This window comes from Sceloporus occidentalis, unplaced genomic scaffold, assembly GCF_023333645.1.
Source record: "Sceloporus occidentalis isolate IW3139 unplaced genomic scaffold, rSceOcc1.0.p SCAF_2, whole genome shotgun sequence".
NCBI lineage: Eukaryota > Metazoa > Chordata > Lepidosauria > Squamata > Phrynosomatidae > Sceloporus > Sceloporus occidentalis.
The window spans coordinates 184,792,668-184,808,548 of record NW_028316982.1 but is presented as its reverse complement, the minus strand read 5'-3'; the positions used below and the strand labels follow the sequence as shown (position 1 = coordinate 184,808,548).

At 42.2% G+C, this 15,881-nt stretch overlaps 1 protein-coding gene across 1 annotated transcript in view; it reads left to right on the top strand.

Moving 5' to 3' along the window:
* Positions 1–7,081: 7,081 nt before the first annotated feature.
* The window catches only part of BCLAF3 (BCLAF1 and THRAP3 family member 3), a 38,720-nt gene continuing 29,920 nt past the window's right edge, over positions 7,082–15,881 (top strand). Inside the window, exon 1 of the mRNA XM_089511717.1 lies at positions 7,082–7,226. The gene's annotated coding sequence lies outside the window, so the exon portion shown is untranslated. The remainder of the gene's footprint in view (positions 7,227–15,881) is intronic.

Sequence of the window (15,881 nt, the reverse complement as noted above, 5' to 3'; positions counted from 1 at the left end):
AGAAGCTTCTTGGTCAGCTGCTTGGTTGCTGCTCCCAAAGTAACTGGGTGCAAAGGGAGCAGTAACAAAGATTTGTTGTTTTGACTCTGCAGTAGAAAAGGTAACAGTAAAGTTTTTCCTTTGACAAGATTGTCTAGTTGTGTCCAGCTGTAAGGGGTGGTGCTCATCTCTGTCACTAAGTCAAAGGAGCAAGTATAGTCAGAGGGAACAAGTATGATCAGAGATAGACCTGATATCAAAAAATATTTGCCTGGTGGGGTCACTAGGGTTGCCGTGCAAAAGGAAAGAGGGTGCAAGTCCAGAAAAGTTTGGGGATCACTGGTATAAGGCATTCCAACAGCTTTTTAGAATGTCTCACTTATAGTCCTGTAAACATTAACAAAAAGCAAGTCCCTGTCAATTCATAGTGGCTTACTTTTGAGTAGATATGTGTATTGGCTTGTCTACACTGACCCCAAAATACAGGCCTTACATCATAATTTCCTGGTCCACAACAACCCTACAGTGACCCATTTATTCCACACACAAATTGAAAGGTGACATTAGCTGTTACTGTTTGCCTATCAATCTAGACTACCTTGCACTCTGATGGGAGGCTTCCCCATGCAATTCCCTTTCTCCCTTTGCCACCCCAATGAGTGAGTGAGTGAATTTTAAATGTACACACACATACACAATGAAGAAAGAAAAAAATAAAACCGTATTTTATTTATCTTTTATTTATGGAACTGTCCAGCCATGAGAAAAGCTGTGAGAGGGGGTTAGATTCCCTCTCCCCCCCCCCCTACTGATCATTTGCTTGCTCGCTTCTGCATAGTTCCTCCCCATACATATGTTGCAGTTCTCACAAGTGAGTGAGTGAGTGCTCATGAGGGAGTATGGGAGATCTCCACACGAGTGAGTGAATGATCAAGGCAAAGGGAATGTGTGTACTCTATTCACAGAAGTAAAAACAAAGCTAACACAATGCTGATCAGGTGGGGGGGGGGGGGAGATTGACAAGGGGAGAGTAAAAACAGTGCAAAGAAATGTGACAGTCTCACAGGAGGAAGGAATAAGGAGGGGTAGCCTGATTTAGCTCATCACCACTGATCTCATGGCTCAGCATACACTGAAGCAGAAAAACACTGTGGCAGACATCAAGCTTGCCAGACCCAACTTTTGTAAACAAGCCCCATGATATGTATCTGAAAGGATGTCAAACAGAAGATGGAACAAGTTTGTGTTCTGCCATTGCAGAGACTAGAACAGGAACCGATAGATTCTGATTAAAAGAAGAGAGTCATCCTGAGCATTAGAAGTTTTTTTACTGTAAAAGATGATTGACAGTGGAATAGACTGCCTTAGAGGGTGTTGGACTCTCTATTTTATGAAGTCTTTAAACAGAGACTGTGTATCTTTTGGGGTACTTCAGCTGTGTATTTCTGCATGACAGGGGGTTGAACTAGCTGACCTTCTAGCTCGTAAGATTCTATTATTTCATGGCTAATATAAATAGAAAATATTGCTCTACAGAAGACTCTCAAAGTAAATAGCTACTAAATCTCTCCCAAAGCTGAACCTTTACAAAGTAGAAAGATGTGCACAAACATAAACACACAGAGAGAGAGATTGAGAAATGAACAGGAAGAGATTGGAGAAAAGAAAACCTGTAAAATTAAAAGCTAAAAGATTTTTTAATGTAAATCCCAAAAATAAATCAGAAATGAAGTGAGGAAAATATTTTAAAATCAGGAAGGCTTCTCTGCAATACTGATTCTATTTGGGGAAAATCAGAGATAGCAATAGAATCTAGACTCCTGTCTTTGTTTCTGTGTGTGAGATTAAGAAAAAGCCTGGGACTCTTCAAGTCAGCACTCTCCATTTCCTCTGTGGGATTTGTGTTTATTCTTTTTCCTTACCTAAAGAAGCTACTGGTGTCTCAGTCTACTGAAGCAGCAGAGTTCATCTTTCTTTGCCCTCACCCTGACTCAACTAGGTAAGGCAAGCCTCTCCTCTGTCCTTTCTCCTAGGGGAGCGTAGGCTCTACCCTGCTATGCTAATTGAGTGCAAAGTACTCTGAAGTCAGATTGGAGAGTGTTGCAAGTGAGAGGCTGGAAGAAATAAGATACGGAAGTGCCAGCCAATCTGTGGCTGCTGGAAGCTATACTGAATAGTGACAAGGGGCCCATATTGAAACCATGATCTGTTTATGATGATGGCATGAAATTTTATTTGATAAGCAAATAAAAATGTACAGTGCGTCTGAGGAAGATGGCTACACTTAAGAGCCGTGAATGATACAACTGAATTTTGGCTCTCACAGTCAGTGAAACCCAGTATGGGAGTTGTCTGAATGTGAAACTGGTTCAGACTGTAGCTCACTGGGTGTCTCACTGTTAGCTCAGCCTTGTACAAATCTATGAAGAATCCTATTGATCCACATTATGTGATAGTAGTTAAAATTTCAGCAAATTTACACAACATGCCTCAAACCCTCTAAAATTATATATACATGCTACATACTGTGATGCATATAATCTTGCTCTATTCAGTTTTACATTACTTGACCTAATGTCTTACTTCACACATCTTCAAAAGCCTTCTGGTTGACTCCTTTGGAGCATCCTACATGCTTCTTAGAGCAGCTCCGCTTTCTAAGTAACTGAACACTCTTTATTTGAGTTGTAGATCTGCGGTTTCTAATCCACACATGCATACCTTTCTAGCTATAGATTACACTGTGCTGAGTTATTGACAAATACTTTGGTTTTGAAGCCCCACGTGGCCTGCAAATATTAAATTCTATCAAACATGTACCACGGTCAGTCAATGCTACACACGTCTGAGATACCCAGTGTATAAACTGATAATCTGGATTTTTAACCCACACTACTTCTTGCTGGATTGCCAAATTAAAATATGTTTAATAGTTTGAGCAATAAAAATCAATATATGTACAGTCACCCCTCCTTTTTTGTGGAGGATCCATTCTGGACCCCCTCACGAAAATGGCATTTTTCTTATATTCAAGCCCCACACGCTTGAATATAGGCCCATGGGGGCATGCCACATTCATTCCTCCTCCGTTTGTCCATCGCACATAAGCAAGGGACGCAAGTCTGAAGACTGCAAGAATGGAAGGAGTACTGTATTTGATAAAGAATTTTTAAAATACACTGAATCAGCTGTCTGAAATTTTAATTAAGCAGTTTTTTCACAGTGGGAGAGAACTAAATCTAAAGTAAACAAATACAAACAAACAATATTTCTTCATTTTGTTTGTTGTTGTTGTTGTTGAGTGGCTTCATGTCATTTCCAACTTATGGCAAGCCTAAGGCTTATCATGGGGTTTTCTTGGCAAGTTTTGTTCAGAGGTTTGCCATTGCTTTCCCCTGAGGCTGAGAGCCTATGACTTTCTCAAGGTCTCCCAGTGGGTTTCATGGCCAAGCTGGGAATCGAATCCTGGTCTCCAGAGTCATAACGCAATGCTCAAACCACTGTGCCATGCTGGCTCTCATATTTCTTAATAATGACATTTAATTCTGTGCAACCAGCCAGAAGTATATGGGCCAGAAGAGAAAAAGAAAACAGTCAATTCATATTGTTTAGTAAGGGGCAAAGAATGGGGTAATAAGGACAAGAAAGAAACAAGGACTGAAGGAGGGAAGGGGATTAACAGCAGAGCTAAGACTTAAGCACAACAAAAGGGAATGGATCATACATGGTAAAGGAAGAAAATAATTATCTATCCATGCTTCAGTTGGTTAATGCCCACCATTTACATATCCATCTGAATGCATTAATGCATTAAAGAAAGTGCGTTAAATGCAGCCACAACCACAAGAGGGTCCTGAAACAAAACATTGCATAGTGCAGTGCGCCTTTTTTAATGTGCTTGTCTGCTTTCTTCATAAGACTTAATTCCATTTCCTTTCCTGGTTGTTGTAGTTTTGTACACCTTAAAAGAGGGGGGTTGGAGCAGGATCCATTGTGCCCACTGAACCTGTTTGGGTGCCCTTTCCCCACTTTTGTTTTACTTTTGGTAAGTTTGTAAACTTTGGGGTTCTCTGAACTCTGTTGATTACTTGCTTTTTAATGCAGAGAGTTCTATTTTTACTTCACCTGCAGGCAGATGTGGAAAATAAGAAAGAAGCCTTTGGCCAGATATGTTATTTCAGAACAGTGAGCAGAAGGATAGAAAGGCAAAGGAAATCCAAGAGATAAATTACAGAAAACCTACAGATGGGGATAGAGTTGGGGATTCAAAGCTGTCAGTCCCTCTCAGCAGTCATTTTCCTTGTTTGTTTCTCTGCAGACATTTCTATCCTGGCAGCAGCCTCACAGGATCCATCATCATCATCATCATCATCATCATCATCATCATCATCAGTTCATTCACTTGCTTGTCCTCCGTGGTACATTTTTACCTGTCAACAATGCCCATCAACACTCTACATTGGACAAACTGGACACAAACACAGCATTAGAAACGACAATGCCCCCAAACCAGTTGCAAAGCATTTCAACCTTCCTGCACATACAATCTCTGACTTACAAACAGTATTTGCAAACAAAAACAAAACAAAATCAAAGCGAAACAGCGGAACCAGAATATATTTATAAATTCCCATCCATTAGCAAAGGTATGAACAGAGATAATGTTTTTTTGGCTCAGTGCATATGTTAATACTGTATACAGGGCCTTTGCTGTTATATGCCTTCAAGTTGTTTCTGACTTATGGCTATCCTAGCATGGATTTTTCTTGGCAAAATTTGTTCAGAGGGGATTTGCTTTTTCCTTCCTCTGAGTGTGATTTTCCCAAGGTCACCCAATGGGTTTCCATGGCTGAGCAGTGATTTGAACCCTGATCTCCAGAATCGTAGTCCAGCCCTCAAGCCACTACACCACTCTGGCTCTATACAGTTCCTTACAAATCCACATTCAACATAGGAAATAATCGAGAAGGTGCTGACTTTAAGGAAACTGTCTTTTTTTTTTTTTGTAAGCAAATTTATTGCTTTCACACCTCAGTACTAATAAACCAGCTACTTGAAATATCTGTGTCATCTTAACACTTTGAAGATAAAGAGACAGGGTCATAATTCACATCTCTCTGTATTACATTCCTGTCTCACTCCCAGAATTGCACAACTGTTTAAATATCTGTGGCTTTCATATTGGGGTCCATCAGTGCATTTGGAAAAGTGGATAGTCACAAAAGCTCATATTGAAATAAATTGGACTTCAAGGTGCTATCCAACTCCCCCCCCCCTTTCCTGTCTCCTTATCTCCTGAAAGGGAAAAGACAACAGCTCCCAAGATTAAGGTGAGTTTTTTTGCTCCCAAAATAAAGCATGGGAAAGATTGGGATTTTAAAAAATAATTATTTATATTTTGTTTTTATTTATTTTATTGGCTTCCTGCTCAAAGGGACAGATTTCAGCAATGGATCAGCCCTGGAACAAAACTGAAGCTTTCAGATAGGTGGAGAAGGAGGTCTCTAGTCTTAGTTCAATGCTTAAACCACTATACCATGCTGTCTCTTGTGGGTGCATCTGCACTGTAGAAATAATACAGTTTGACACAGCTTTAACTGTCATGGCTCCAGCCTACAGAATCCTGGGATTCGTAATCTTGTGATGCACCAGCATTCTTTGGCAGGAAAGGTTGAAGACCTTGTAAAATGACAAATCCCAGGATGCCAGAGGCTGTACTTACAGCACTTAAAGTGGTGTCAGACAGCATTAGTTCTAGTGTTGATGCACCCTAAGGCAGTAAGGCAACGTCTTCCTGCAGGGGAGAAAATGTAGAGGTGCATAGAATTCTGGGATCTATAGTTTTACAGGATCCTCATTCTCTCCCAAAGAGGGACAGTGCCTCACAAAAAACTACAACTCCCAAGATTCTGTAGGTGGTGTCAAACTGCATTACTTCTGCAGTGCAGAGGCACTCTAGAGCAATAAAACAGTTTTCCTACAGGGAAGAAGAAAAAACAAAGGTACATCTACACTGTGTAAATATGCAGTTTGACTTCACACTATGGAATCCTGAGACCTGTAGTTTTACAGGATCCTCGTTCTCCTCTTCCTCCCCTAAGGAGGGTTGGTGCCTCACAAAACACTACAAATCCCAGGATTATGTAGGCAGTCAAAGTGGTGTCAAACTGTATTATTTCCAGAGGCACCCTGGTGCTGTAGGAAAATGTCTTCCTGCAGGGCAGAAAAAACAAAGATGTATAAATAACGCAGCCTGACACTGCTTTTAAGTGATGCACCTCCGTTGTATGGACTTATGGGATCTGTAGCTTTACAAGGTCTTTAGCCTTCTCTGCCAAAAAGTGCAGGTGCTTCACCAAACTGCAAACGCCAGCTGCGTCTACGCTGTAGAAATAACACTGTTTCACGCCGCTTTTAAACGCTGCTCCTCCATTTTATGATATAATGGGATCTGTAGTTTTACAAGGTCTTTAGCCAACTCCGCCTCACCAAAGCTGGTGCTTCACCAAACTGCAAAGCCTGGCTGCGTCTACACTGTAAAAATAACGCAGTCTGACACCACTAATAATGGGATTTATAGTTTTACAAGGCCTTTATCCTTCTCTGCCAAAGGGTGCTGGTGCCTCACCAAACTGCAAACCCCGGCTGCATCTACACTGCAGAAATAACGCAGTTTGACACCACTAATAATAATGGGATGTATAGTTTTGCAAGGTCTTTAGCCTCCTCCTAAGCCCAGAATTCCACAGCCTTGAGCCAGGATGCTTAAAAGCGGTGCCAAAACGGGTTAACATTGGCCATTTCTCCAGTGTGGATGCAGCAGCATTGCAGCCTCACGGAAGGAAGGAAGGAAGGAAGGAAGGAAGGAGGGAAGGGGGCGTCGTAATGGCGTCGCCATGATTATTATCATCCTCCTCGTCCTCCCTCCCGCCCCTCGACTTCCGGAGCAGCAGCAGAAGCAGCGGCGCTTAGCCCGGCCCTCCTCCTCCTCCTCCTCCTCCTGCTGCTGCTGCTGCTGCTGCTGGAGACTGGGGCGGAGGACCAGGCAGGCCAGGCCGAAGGTGGCGGCGAAGGGCTGGCCGGCCTCCCTCCCTCCCTCCCTCCCTGCCCAGGCTCCTTCCTCGGACTCAGGGCCCAGGGAGAAGGCCTCCTCCTGGTCGTCGTGGTTGTCCTCGCTGCTGTCTCCCTCGGGCCTTTCAGGAGTGCAGGCCTTGGAGGGAGAGGAGGAGGAGGAGGAGGAGGGCCAGGTAGGCTCCAGGGGAAGAAGGAAGGAAGGAAGGAAGGAAGGAAGGGGGCAGGGGCTCCCTCAGTCAGGGGACCAGGCGTCCTCCTCCTCCTCTCCCCAAAAGAAGACCTCCCAGGGAAAGCTAAAAAGAAAACCCCCCACGCCCCCATTCATATCATTGGGCAAAATGGAGGACGTTCAAGGGGGAAATGGAGGACAAGACCCAGGGAAAGCTCAACCCCCCCCCACCCCACTCCAGTGTAAATTCATGCTTCTTAGGGATGCTCAAAATGGAGGGCCTTCCAGGGAAAGGATGGAGGACAAGACCCAGGGAAAAGCTGAAAAACTCCCACTCCTTTGAATGCTGCTTAGGACTGCTCAAAATGGAGGGTGTTCTGGGAGGACATGGACCAGTCAAAGCTTTAAAACCCCACTCCATCAATGCATGTTTCTTAGAGTTGTTCAAAATGGAGGGCCTCCAAGGGGAAAAAGTGGAGGACATTCCTAAATACAAGCTGCAGACATTCCCAGATATGTAAATCCATGCTTCTTAGGGAATGCTCCAAATGGAGGACCTTTGGGGAATTTGGGCTGAAATGGAGGGTGTGTCCTGGAAAAGGAGGACCTTTGGTCGCCCTGCCTCAGCTTGACCTGACCAAATAAAAACTACAGACGTTCTTAGAAATGTAAATCCATGCTGCTTAGTCATGCTCAAAATGGAGGACCTTTTGGGATTCCACCAGGACAGACAGTTGAAATGGAGGACAGGGCCTGGAAAAGGAGGACCTGTGGTCACCCTGACTTGGGGTGACCAGATGTATTAACCACAGAGGAGGATAAGGCACCATACAATGTAGGACACTCAAGCAAAAGTTGTAAGGCAAAACAACACAATTCAGGAGAAAGTGTGGTGGGGTGGGATTGCCTTCTGGGTGGATCCTTCTCCCTCATGGCTATTTTGCTTTATGCTTACATGAAGAAAGGGACCTGAATGGTTTGGGTAGCCTAGAATAGGCCCTCCCCCCAAAAAATGTTGCTCTTCTTCCCAGCAAATAAGAACCCGTTTGAACCCAGCCATGTTGATTTTTCACCTGAGGCACAAAATCCCATCTGAGGCACAAAAGCTCCTTCTCTGCTGCTAATAGTAATAATAACAAATATATATGAAATAACAGATTAACTAATAATTCACTGTCCTTTATTTTAACAACCAGATTTTGCTGCCTCATTCTGTAATGTTAAAGTCAGCCCTTAAATTGTATAGAGGTTTGGAGGAAGGTGTGAACTGGGAAAGTCATTTAGGTGCCCAAATTAGGGGAATAGTTAAAGTGTTCCAAAATGCAATTAAAGCGATATTTATCAAATTAATCCCACAGGAATTCCTGAATAAATATTGCCCCCCCCAATTGCATCAAATTAATAATCACAAGAATCCTTATTTTGAATGTAATATAAAGATGGTTGCTCTTTATCATGGTTTTGAGCGTTAAAGAGGGGTTTAAATCTGCTACGGTAAGTGCTCTAAAATCACAGCTGATCACAATGTTTTCTTAAAAATTCATCCCAGCAACTTGGAAATTTGAACCATTTCCATATCTGGGTAAGAAATAAGCCTTTTTATTCAGTGTTCTGGAATGTCCAGGGAAGTGGAAATTGGTGTCCGCCTGCTTTTTAGCACTGTTGACTGCAGACTTTCAAGCCTGTGCACCTGCTCCTCATAACACTGTAGCAGTTTGACTGTGGAGCCCAGTGGTTTTTCCATGGGACAGCAGACCCCTGTGGACATGGCCCTGGAAGGCTAAAGCAGCAAACTAAGAACGGTGGCTAACCAAATTCCTCTGGGAAGCTTGCAAGCAACCATAAAAGTAACAGCCATTTCCATTGTGGCTCCTTAGTAACTGGTACTCAGGGTTGCTTTTACCAGTTGCTAGGAGGCAACAATGAGATTGGGTTATTGCCTGATTTGAGGGCTACCTAGAAGTATCTGGCTGACTAATGTGGCAGAATACTAAAGTAGATGAACGTTTGGTTTTATGCTTGATCTGCCTTGAAAGTTTTAAAATACCCTACTCTAGGTGCCTGTAGTCCTGTTAAAGATATTTATTTTGATGGGGTGCTATTCCAGTTACACAGAGACATCATAAATCTAAATGTATGTATCATTTGGGGGAAAGTGCAAAAGGCCTTGGGGCTCAGCATTTCGTACAGGTGGGCTGTACATAAAGAAACAAACACAGACTAAAACATAGGAAAGAATTGGGGTCTTTTTTGAATGGCTGTACCCTAAATCCAACTGCCAGTTCTACAGAACAAAAACCCACTGAATCAGTTGGTGAATAGTAAATCAAAATATGTGAAAATCCAATTGATTCAGTGGAACTAAGTAGGGCCAGGCTTGGTTAGTACTTGAATGGGAAACCACCAAGGAATGCCAAATGGTGTGTAGGCTATAGAGGAATACAATAACAAACCACCTCTGAGTGTTTCTTGCTTATGAAATTAATGTTGTCATAAATTGATATATAACATGAAGACATGTGTACTTGCCAGATCAGTCCTTCAAATGGGGAAAGATGTAATTCAACCATATGGATTCAGAACTAATCCAGTTTGAGAACACTTTAACTGTCCTGGTTCAGTGCTGGTGAATCCTGGGAATTGTAGTTTATTGTGGCACCAGAACGCTCTGATAGAGAAGGCTAAATGTCTCACAAAACCACAGTTCCCAGAATCCCATAGCATTGAGCCAGGGCAGTTAAAGTGGTCTCAAACTGGATTATTTCTGCAGTGTGTTCTGGACCTTAGTTGTTCATTTTTGCAACCCCTAAAATAGTGTCAGTAGTTGATTGGACAAATGTATAGTAAACATACAGTTCGCTGTGTGCTTTTATCAATATTTTGTATCTTTCTGAGAAGTTAAATGCAGGCATATAGGGCCTGAACAAACAGGCCAAAATAAAGCTGCTTCGGGTCACTTTGGATGTATGCTGTTTAAATGACACACACATCTTAAGAGGCCAGAAGCTGCTCCAAACCTGCGCTCTAATCCTTAGGATTGGAGCATGGCTTTGGTGCGGCTTCCAGCATCTTAGGACTCGTGCATCATTTAAACAGCATACCTCCAAAGTGACTCGAAGCAGCTTTATTTTGGACTGTCTGTTCAGGACCATAATTGCCAAATAAAACTTAAATATGTTCCCCAGATGTAGTAGTCTGTTTAGACTGACATCCTCATTTCCATTGCCTTAGGGCAGGGCTGTGGAAAAAAAATAATTTAAAACCATCTAAAACAGATTTTAGTAATCTTGTGGTAAAATTGTACACTGCTTGTTTTTAGGGCAGGTTTCGTAAGGAGCAGCTTGAGCTGACTAAATAAATTATTAGACAAATAATTTGTTTCAGGAAGTCACTGATCTTGTTGTAAAACTAGAAAGGGAAAATAAGCAAAGTTAGCATTTCTTAAGGATCTGGACAAATTTGTTTTGAATATGTAATGTTTTGCATGAATGTTAATAGCGAGACTCATCATTTGGCACTAACCAGTGAGGTTTCTGAAAGTGGAGGAGTTGATTCCCTCGCCCTTTTCATTCTTTAAAATCATGATGTGCTTCAAGGAACTAAACGTAAAATTTTGTTGATAGGATGGCTAGTAAATTTTAGAATTGTGCAGGGCTAATACATGAACAGAGAAGTATAACACAACACAGTGAAGCTGTACAGCACCTTGAAGAGCGCTGTTTTTTTCAGTCATTGCAATAAATTGGCTTTACATTCTACTTATTAATATTTTAGTCATCTCAGTGCAAAATCATTGTGAAACAAGTGTCAGTATTTTTGCACGCGTCAGTAAAGATTAGAAAAGAAATGAGCTCAGTGTAACAGAAGAAAATGCAGAATGTACATAATAATCCGGATGTTCCATGTACTGTGTGTAACTGCAGATCCCATTTTGTCTTTTGTAATAGCCAGATGAGAACAGCAATAGCAATAGCAAGTACATTTCTATACCGCTTATCAGTGCACTTAAGCACTCCCTAAGCAGTTTACAAATTGTAAGCTGACTTATGGCACTAACTTCCACACTAACTTCCACACTAACTCAGGGATCGCTTAGAAGTACAGTTGTCCCTCCACAGTTGCGGCTTTAACTTTTGCGGATTTGATTATTTGTGGTTTTTATTAATATGATCTTTGTAGGAATCGCTAAGTCCTCTAGCGTAATTCTTCTGGAAGTAGAGTAGTGCTGAATAAACTAGAAGATCTTAGAGAAAAAACTTGCCCAGGCATTTGTAGGTCCTCCAGCATGATTCTGTGATCAGCTGCTCTCTTAAGGTAAAATAATAATTTTTTTAATTGGTAGTTTTTCCACATTCACAGAGGCCCTTCACCCTAACCCCAGCGAATGTACAGAGACCACTGTAGTTGATACCCTTCTGAGCTGTAGTTGTGTGTTGGTTGCCCTGGCAACTTTTGTGAGATAGTGTTCTGATTATTCTGGCATTGCGGGAAGACACTAACTAACTTGGGCAGAGTATCCATGCTATTAAGAAATCTTGGTACTACTCACCAGTAAATTCTGTCAAATCTGCTAGTATGAGACATCATGCTAGCCAGCGTGGTATAGTGGTTAGAGTGTTGTATTATAACTCTGGAGATTAGGGTTCCTCACTTGAGCATAAAAACCCACTGGGTGACCTTGGTCAAGTCACACACTCTCAGCCTCAGAAGGCAGTGGCAAACCCCCTCTGAAGAAAGTTGCTAAGAAAACCTGTGATAGGTTCACCTTAGGATCGCCATAAGTCAAACATGACTTGGGGGTACACAACATCAACATGGTAGCTACCTTTGCAGCATTCAGATTTTGCTTTGCTTTTCCACGTCTTTCTACTGAGTGCTTACCACTTAGCCAGTCCACTCTGCGTTCCATTCACCAGCTCATAAATGGCTATCATAATGCCAAAAGTACTAGGTGTCTTGCAGCTTGAACATGTATCTCTAGGGCTTTTCTTTGATTGAAACTTTTATTATGGAAGCTTTATGTCCATCCAAATGCTTAAAGAAAATTGCAACTGCTAGGTTTTCTGATTATACCATGCCTTGTGTAGTCCTTTGGCAGGAAGTTAAAGCCATTGTTGGTGGGGGGGGGGGATTACCATTCCTAGATTTATATACAGGAGAGGGGTGTGCTGTGCTGGTTTATTCAGTGTGACTTATGTATTATGATAATTATGAAATTCATGAGGTTGCCATAAGTCGTCAGACGACTTGAAGGCACATACACACACAATTATGTAGTTAGATGCAGTTAGGACATGCAGAGAGGCATGAGAATACCTGTCGCTGCCAGCATCATAACCTCATTCAAAAAATCTCTGAGAGAATCTTAGGTGTTGGGTGATTTGTTTGCGGGTGGTTTTTTTGGTGGAACATGTCAACACGACTCTTTGCTGCTTCTTAGGAACTGCAGTATAAGGAAGAATTCATGCAACTCTAACTGATCCCTTAAAACAACAGTAGGCTACTAATAGGGCAGATGCAGACCCTTAACCACTGCTCAGACCCCTGTTTCCACTGATTTTTTAAATTTAATTTTATTTATTTTTTGCAGTAGTAGTCATGGCAGTACCAAAAGAAAGAGGCTGATTCTTTCAAATAGACTGTGTGTTTCCTGTGCTTTTTGTTTGCAGGTAGAATCACACTTATTGAAATATCCCAGAAGCACAATTCTCTTTGTTAACAAAATATTGGTAGTGGGGTGGGTGGGTTGTTTTCTTTGTTTCAAAGGAAAGCACACATTTTGTTACCAGTGTAGCGTCAAATTTAGCAGTGTTAGGGAATTACCCCAGATTGCCCATCGCAATGATGAATCTTTCTAAAGTTAGGCATAGGAGCTCTGTTTTTATTTTTACTTTATTTTTTTATTTTTTTGCTAAGTAGACCTTAAAATAAGTGCTAATACAAGATGATGTAACTACGTATGTGTAGACAAAGTCCATTCCTATAGCCTTCCTTACTTTGGAGAGCAGCTATTTGTACAGAGGATTTCTACATATTTTATTTTTTCTAGCATTCAGGCTTTTAGTTACATAAGATGTTCCAGAGACACATAATACAGGAAAGTGATTGTATTTCAGAATGTATTCTTTGCTGAAAATGGACCAAAGCTAGTGACCTTGAAGGCAAAGCAAAAAAGGTAGCATTGTTTATCTGAAGAGGCATTTTTTCAAAAGAAAAATACACGACTAAAGTACAACAATGTTCATGTAGTAACACATGATTGACTTGAGGTTTAGCTGTACTAAGTGTGATCTTATTGTAATGGTAGGTGAACAAATTGTTGAATTATGGCTCTAGGCTTGATAAATGTTCTTGGCTTCATGATATTTTCTCATTCTGTTTGTTCATTAAGTCTTACAGTGTAAGCTTATTTATATTTGCTTGGTATTAAATCCTTGATATTTCCAGTGAAGATTACTTCCATGCACATATCCATAGGGTTGCAGCTCTGTGTGTTTATTCCAGTTCTATACAAGGGCTACTGAAAAGTTCTTGGTCCAACCAACTTCTCAAAATCTGAGCATCCTTCTGTCACTGTAGCTTGAAATAAAGTTCCTTTGTATTGTAAATTGCCAGTTTGCAAGATTGTACTTCTAATTTCCGAATTTTTTCAGATAATTGATAGAACCACATCAGTGAAAAGTGTGGAATTTTCAAATGCTGAGCTCCAGGCTATCATGAAATTCCTGTTCTTGCAGAAGAAAACTCGAAAAGAAATACATGAGTGTATGATGCAAACACTGAGTGACAAGTGCCCGTCATACTCTACTGTGAAGAAGTTCTGTGCCAACTTTCAGTATGGAGATTTTGAGAGGCAAGATGCAGCAAGGTCTGGGGGAAGCTTCAACACTGTCAACTCTGATTTTAGCAGGTCGGTGAATCTCAGCTAAATCGATTGCTGAGATGCTAGAAATGTCCCAGGAGCACATTGGGTTTATAATTTGTGAGCAGTTGGCTGTGCAGAAGCTGTCGACCAAATGGGTACCAAAATGTTTGAATACAGACAAGATCCCTCCAAGTTGATTTTGAATCATTTTGAACAATCTAGTGATATATATATATATATATATATTTGGAACAACTTGTCACTCTTGATAAAACATGGTTATATCATTATGATCTGGAGACCAAACCACAGTCCTTGCAGTAGCGGCACTTGGGTTCTCCATGACTGAAGAAATTCAAGGTTCAGCAGTTAGCAGGAAAGGTCATGGCTACAATTTTGTGGGATAAGAAAGTTATTTTGATGACTATCTTCAGAAGGACCAGTTAATGCAGAATACGACTGTAACTTGTTCTGCCAATTAAAGGAGGTATTGAAGGAAACATGGTGAACTGTGGAAAAGTGCTCTCTTCTTGCTCTTGCTCACACAGCTGGCAAGATGATGGATGTTTTGAAAAATTTGGGGCAGAAGCACATAGATAGATCATCCACATTCCTCACCACATCTTGCTCCATCTCACTGTTTCTTGTTTCCAAATCAAGAGTTTAAAAGGAAGGACGTTTTAGAATGATGCAGAGGCGATAGCAGCAGCAGAGCAGTAGTTCAGTGACAAGACAACAGAGAATTCCTTTGGAAAGGTTAAAAGAGTTTAAGTGATATACCAAGTGTGTCCAAAATCGGGATGTCTACGTATGTGGAACAGTGGCATCATGGAGTATGTGGACTGCACCAGGTGACACCCTAAGTGGGGGTGACACCACTGCTCCCCAAAAGTGCTGAGCAGAGGGACAATAGCTTTCCCTGTTGCTGCTAGTTATTGCTAGCAAGGAAAGCCTCTCTGCTTGCTGAATCTGGGTGGATGGCATGGGGTGTGTGTGCATGGGATGTGGCTTAGGGGGTGGAGAAATCCTCCTCCCTTTCATCCACCAGCAGCAAGCTGTCCCCTGAGCCTGGCTGGAAGGTAGATGTGCGTGTGTGTGGATGCAGTTCTGAAGGCGGAGAAACACCCCCCCCAGGGCAGGGCGGAGTGCAAAGAAGGCTCTCTCCAACCCCTGAGCTTAGTTAGGGATGTGTTTGTGTATGTGTGCATGGCAGAGGAGGATGGAGAGAGACCCTTCTCCCTCCCAGTCAGGGCCGGGAGTAAGGAGGTCTCCCCCCCCCCCAGCCTGTTTAGAAGGCTGGGCAGTGTGTGTGTGTGTGTGTGCGCGCGCGCGCGCGTATGAGGCTGAGGGAAGTGGAGGGACACCCTCCTGCCTCCCTGACAGAGTAGAGAGGTCTCATCACCCCCAGCCTGCCTGGAAGTTAGGAGTGTATTCTGCAGTCCAGGGTTCAGATTGTGGCATGGGCATGTAAACCCACTGGATCAGATTGGGCAAGTCACACTGTGATGTCCTGCCAGGACTGATTGACTTCCCCCTGCATTTTCTTTCGTGTTGGTTCAGGCCATAGATTATTTTAGTGTAGAAAAGTCATTGTATTAGTTTGTGGGAGGAGCTGTAGGTTTCCCCTGCATTATTTCCAGGTTTGGTTTGCCCTTTCCCAGCATGCTCTGCTGTAGCTAGAGGTTTTAGTTGGGGAGCAGTCTTTTGCTGAGAGCAAGCAGAGAGATGTCTTTGGTGGCAAGCAGGCCCAGGCAGCCAGAAAGGGCATTTCTTACACCTCAGCCAAATTAGTTA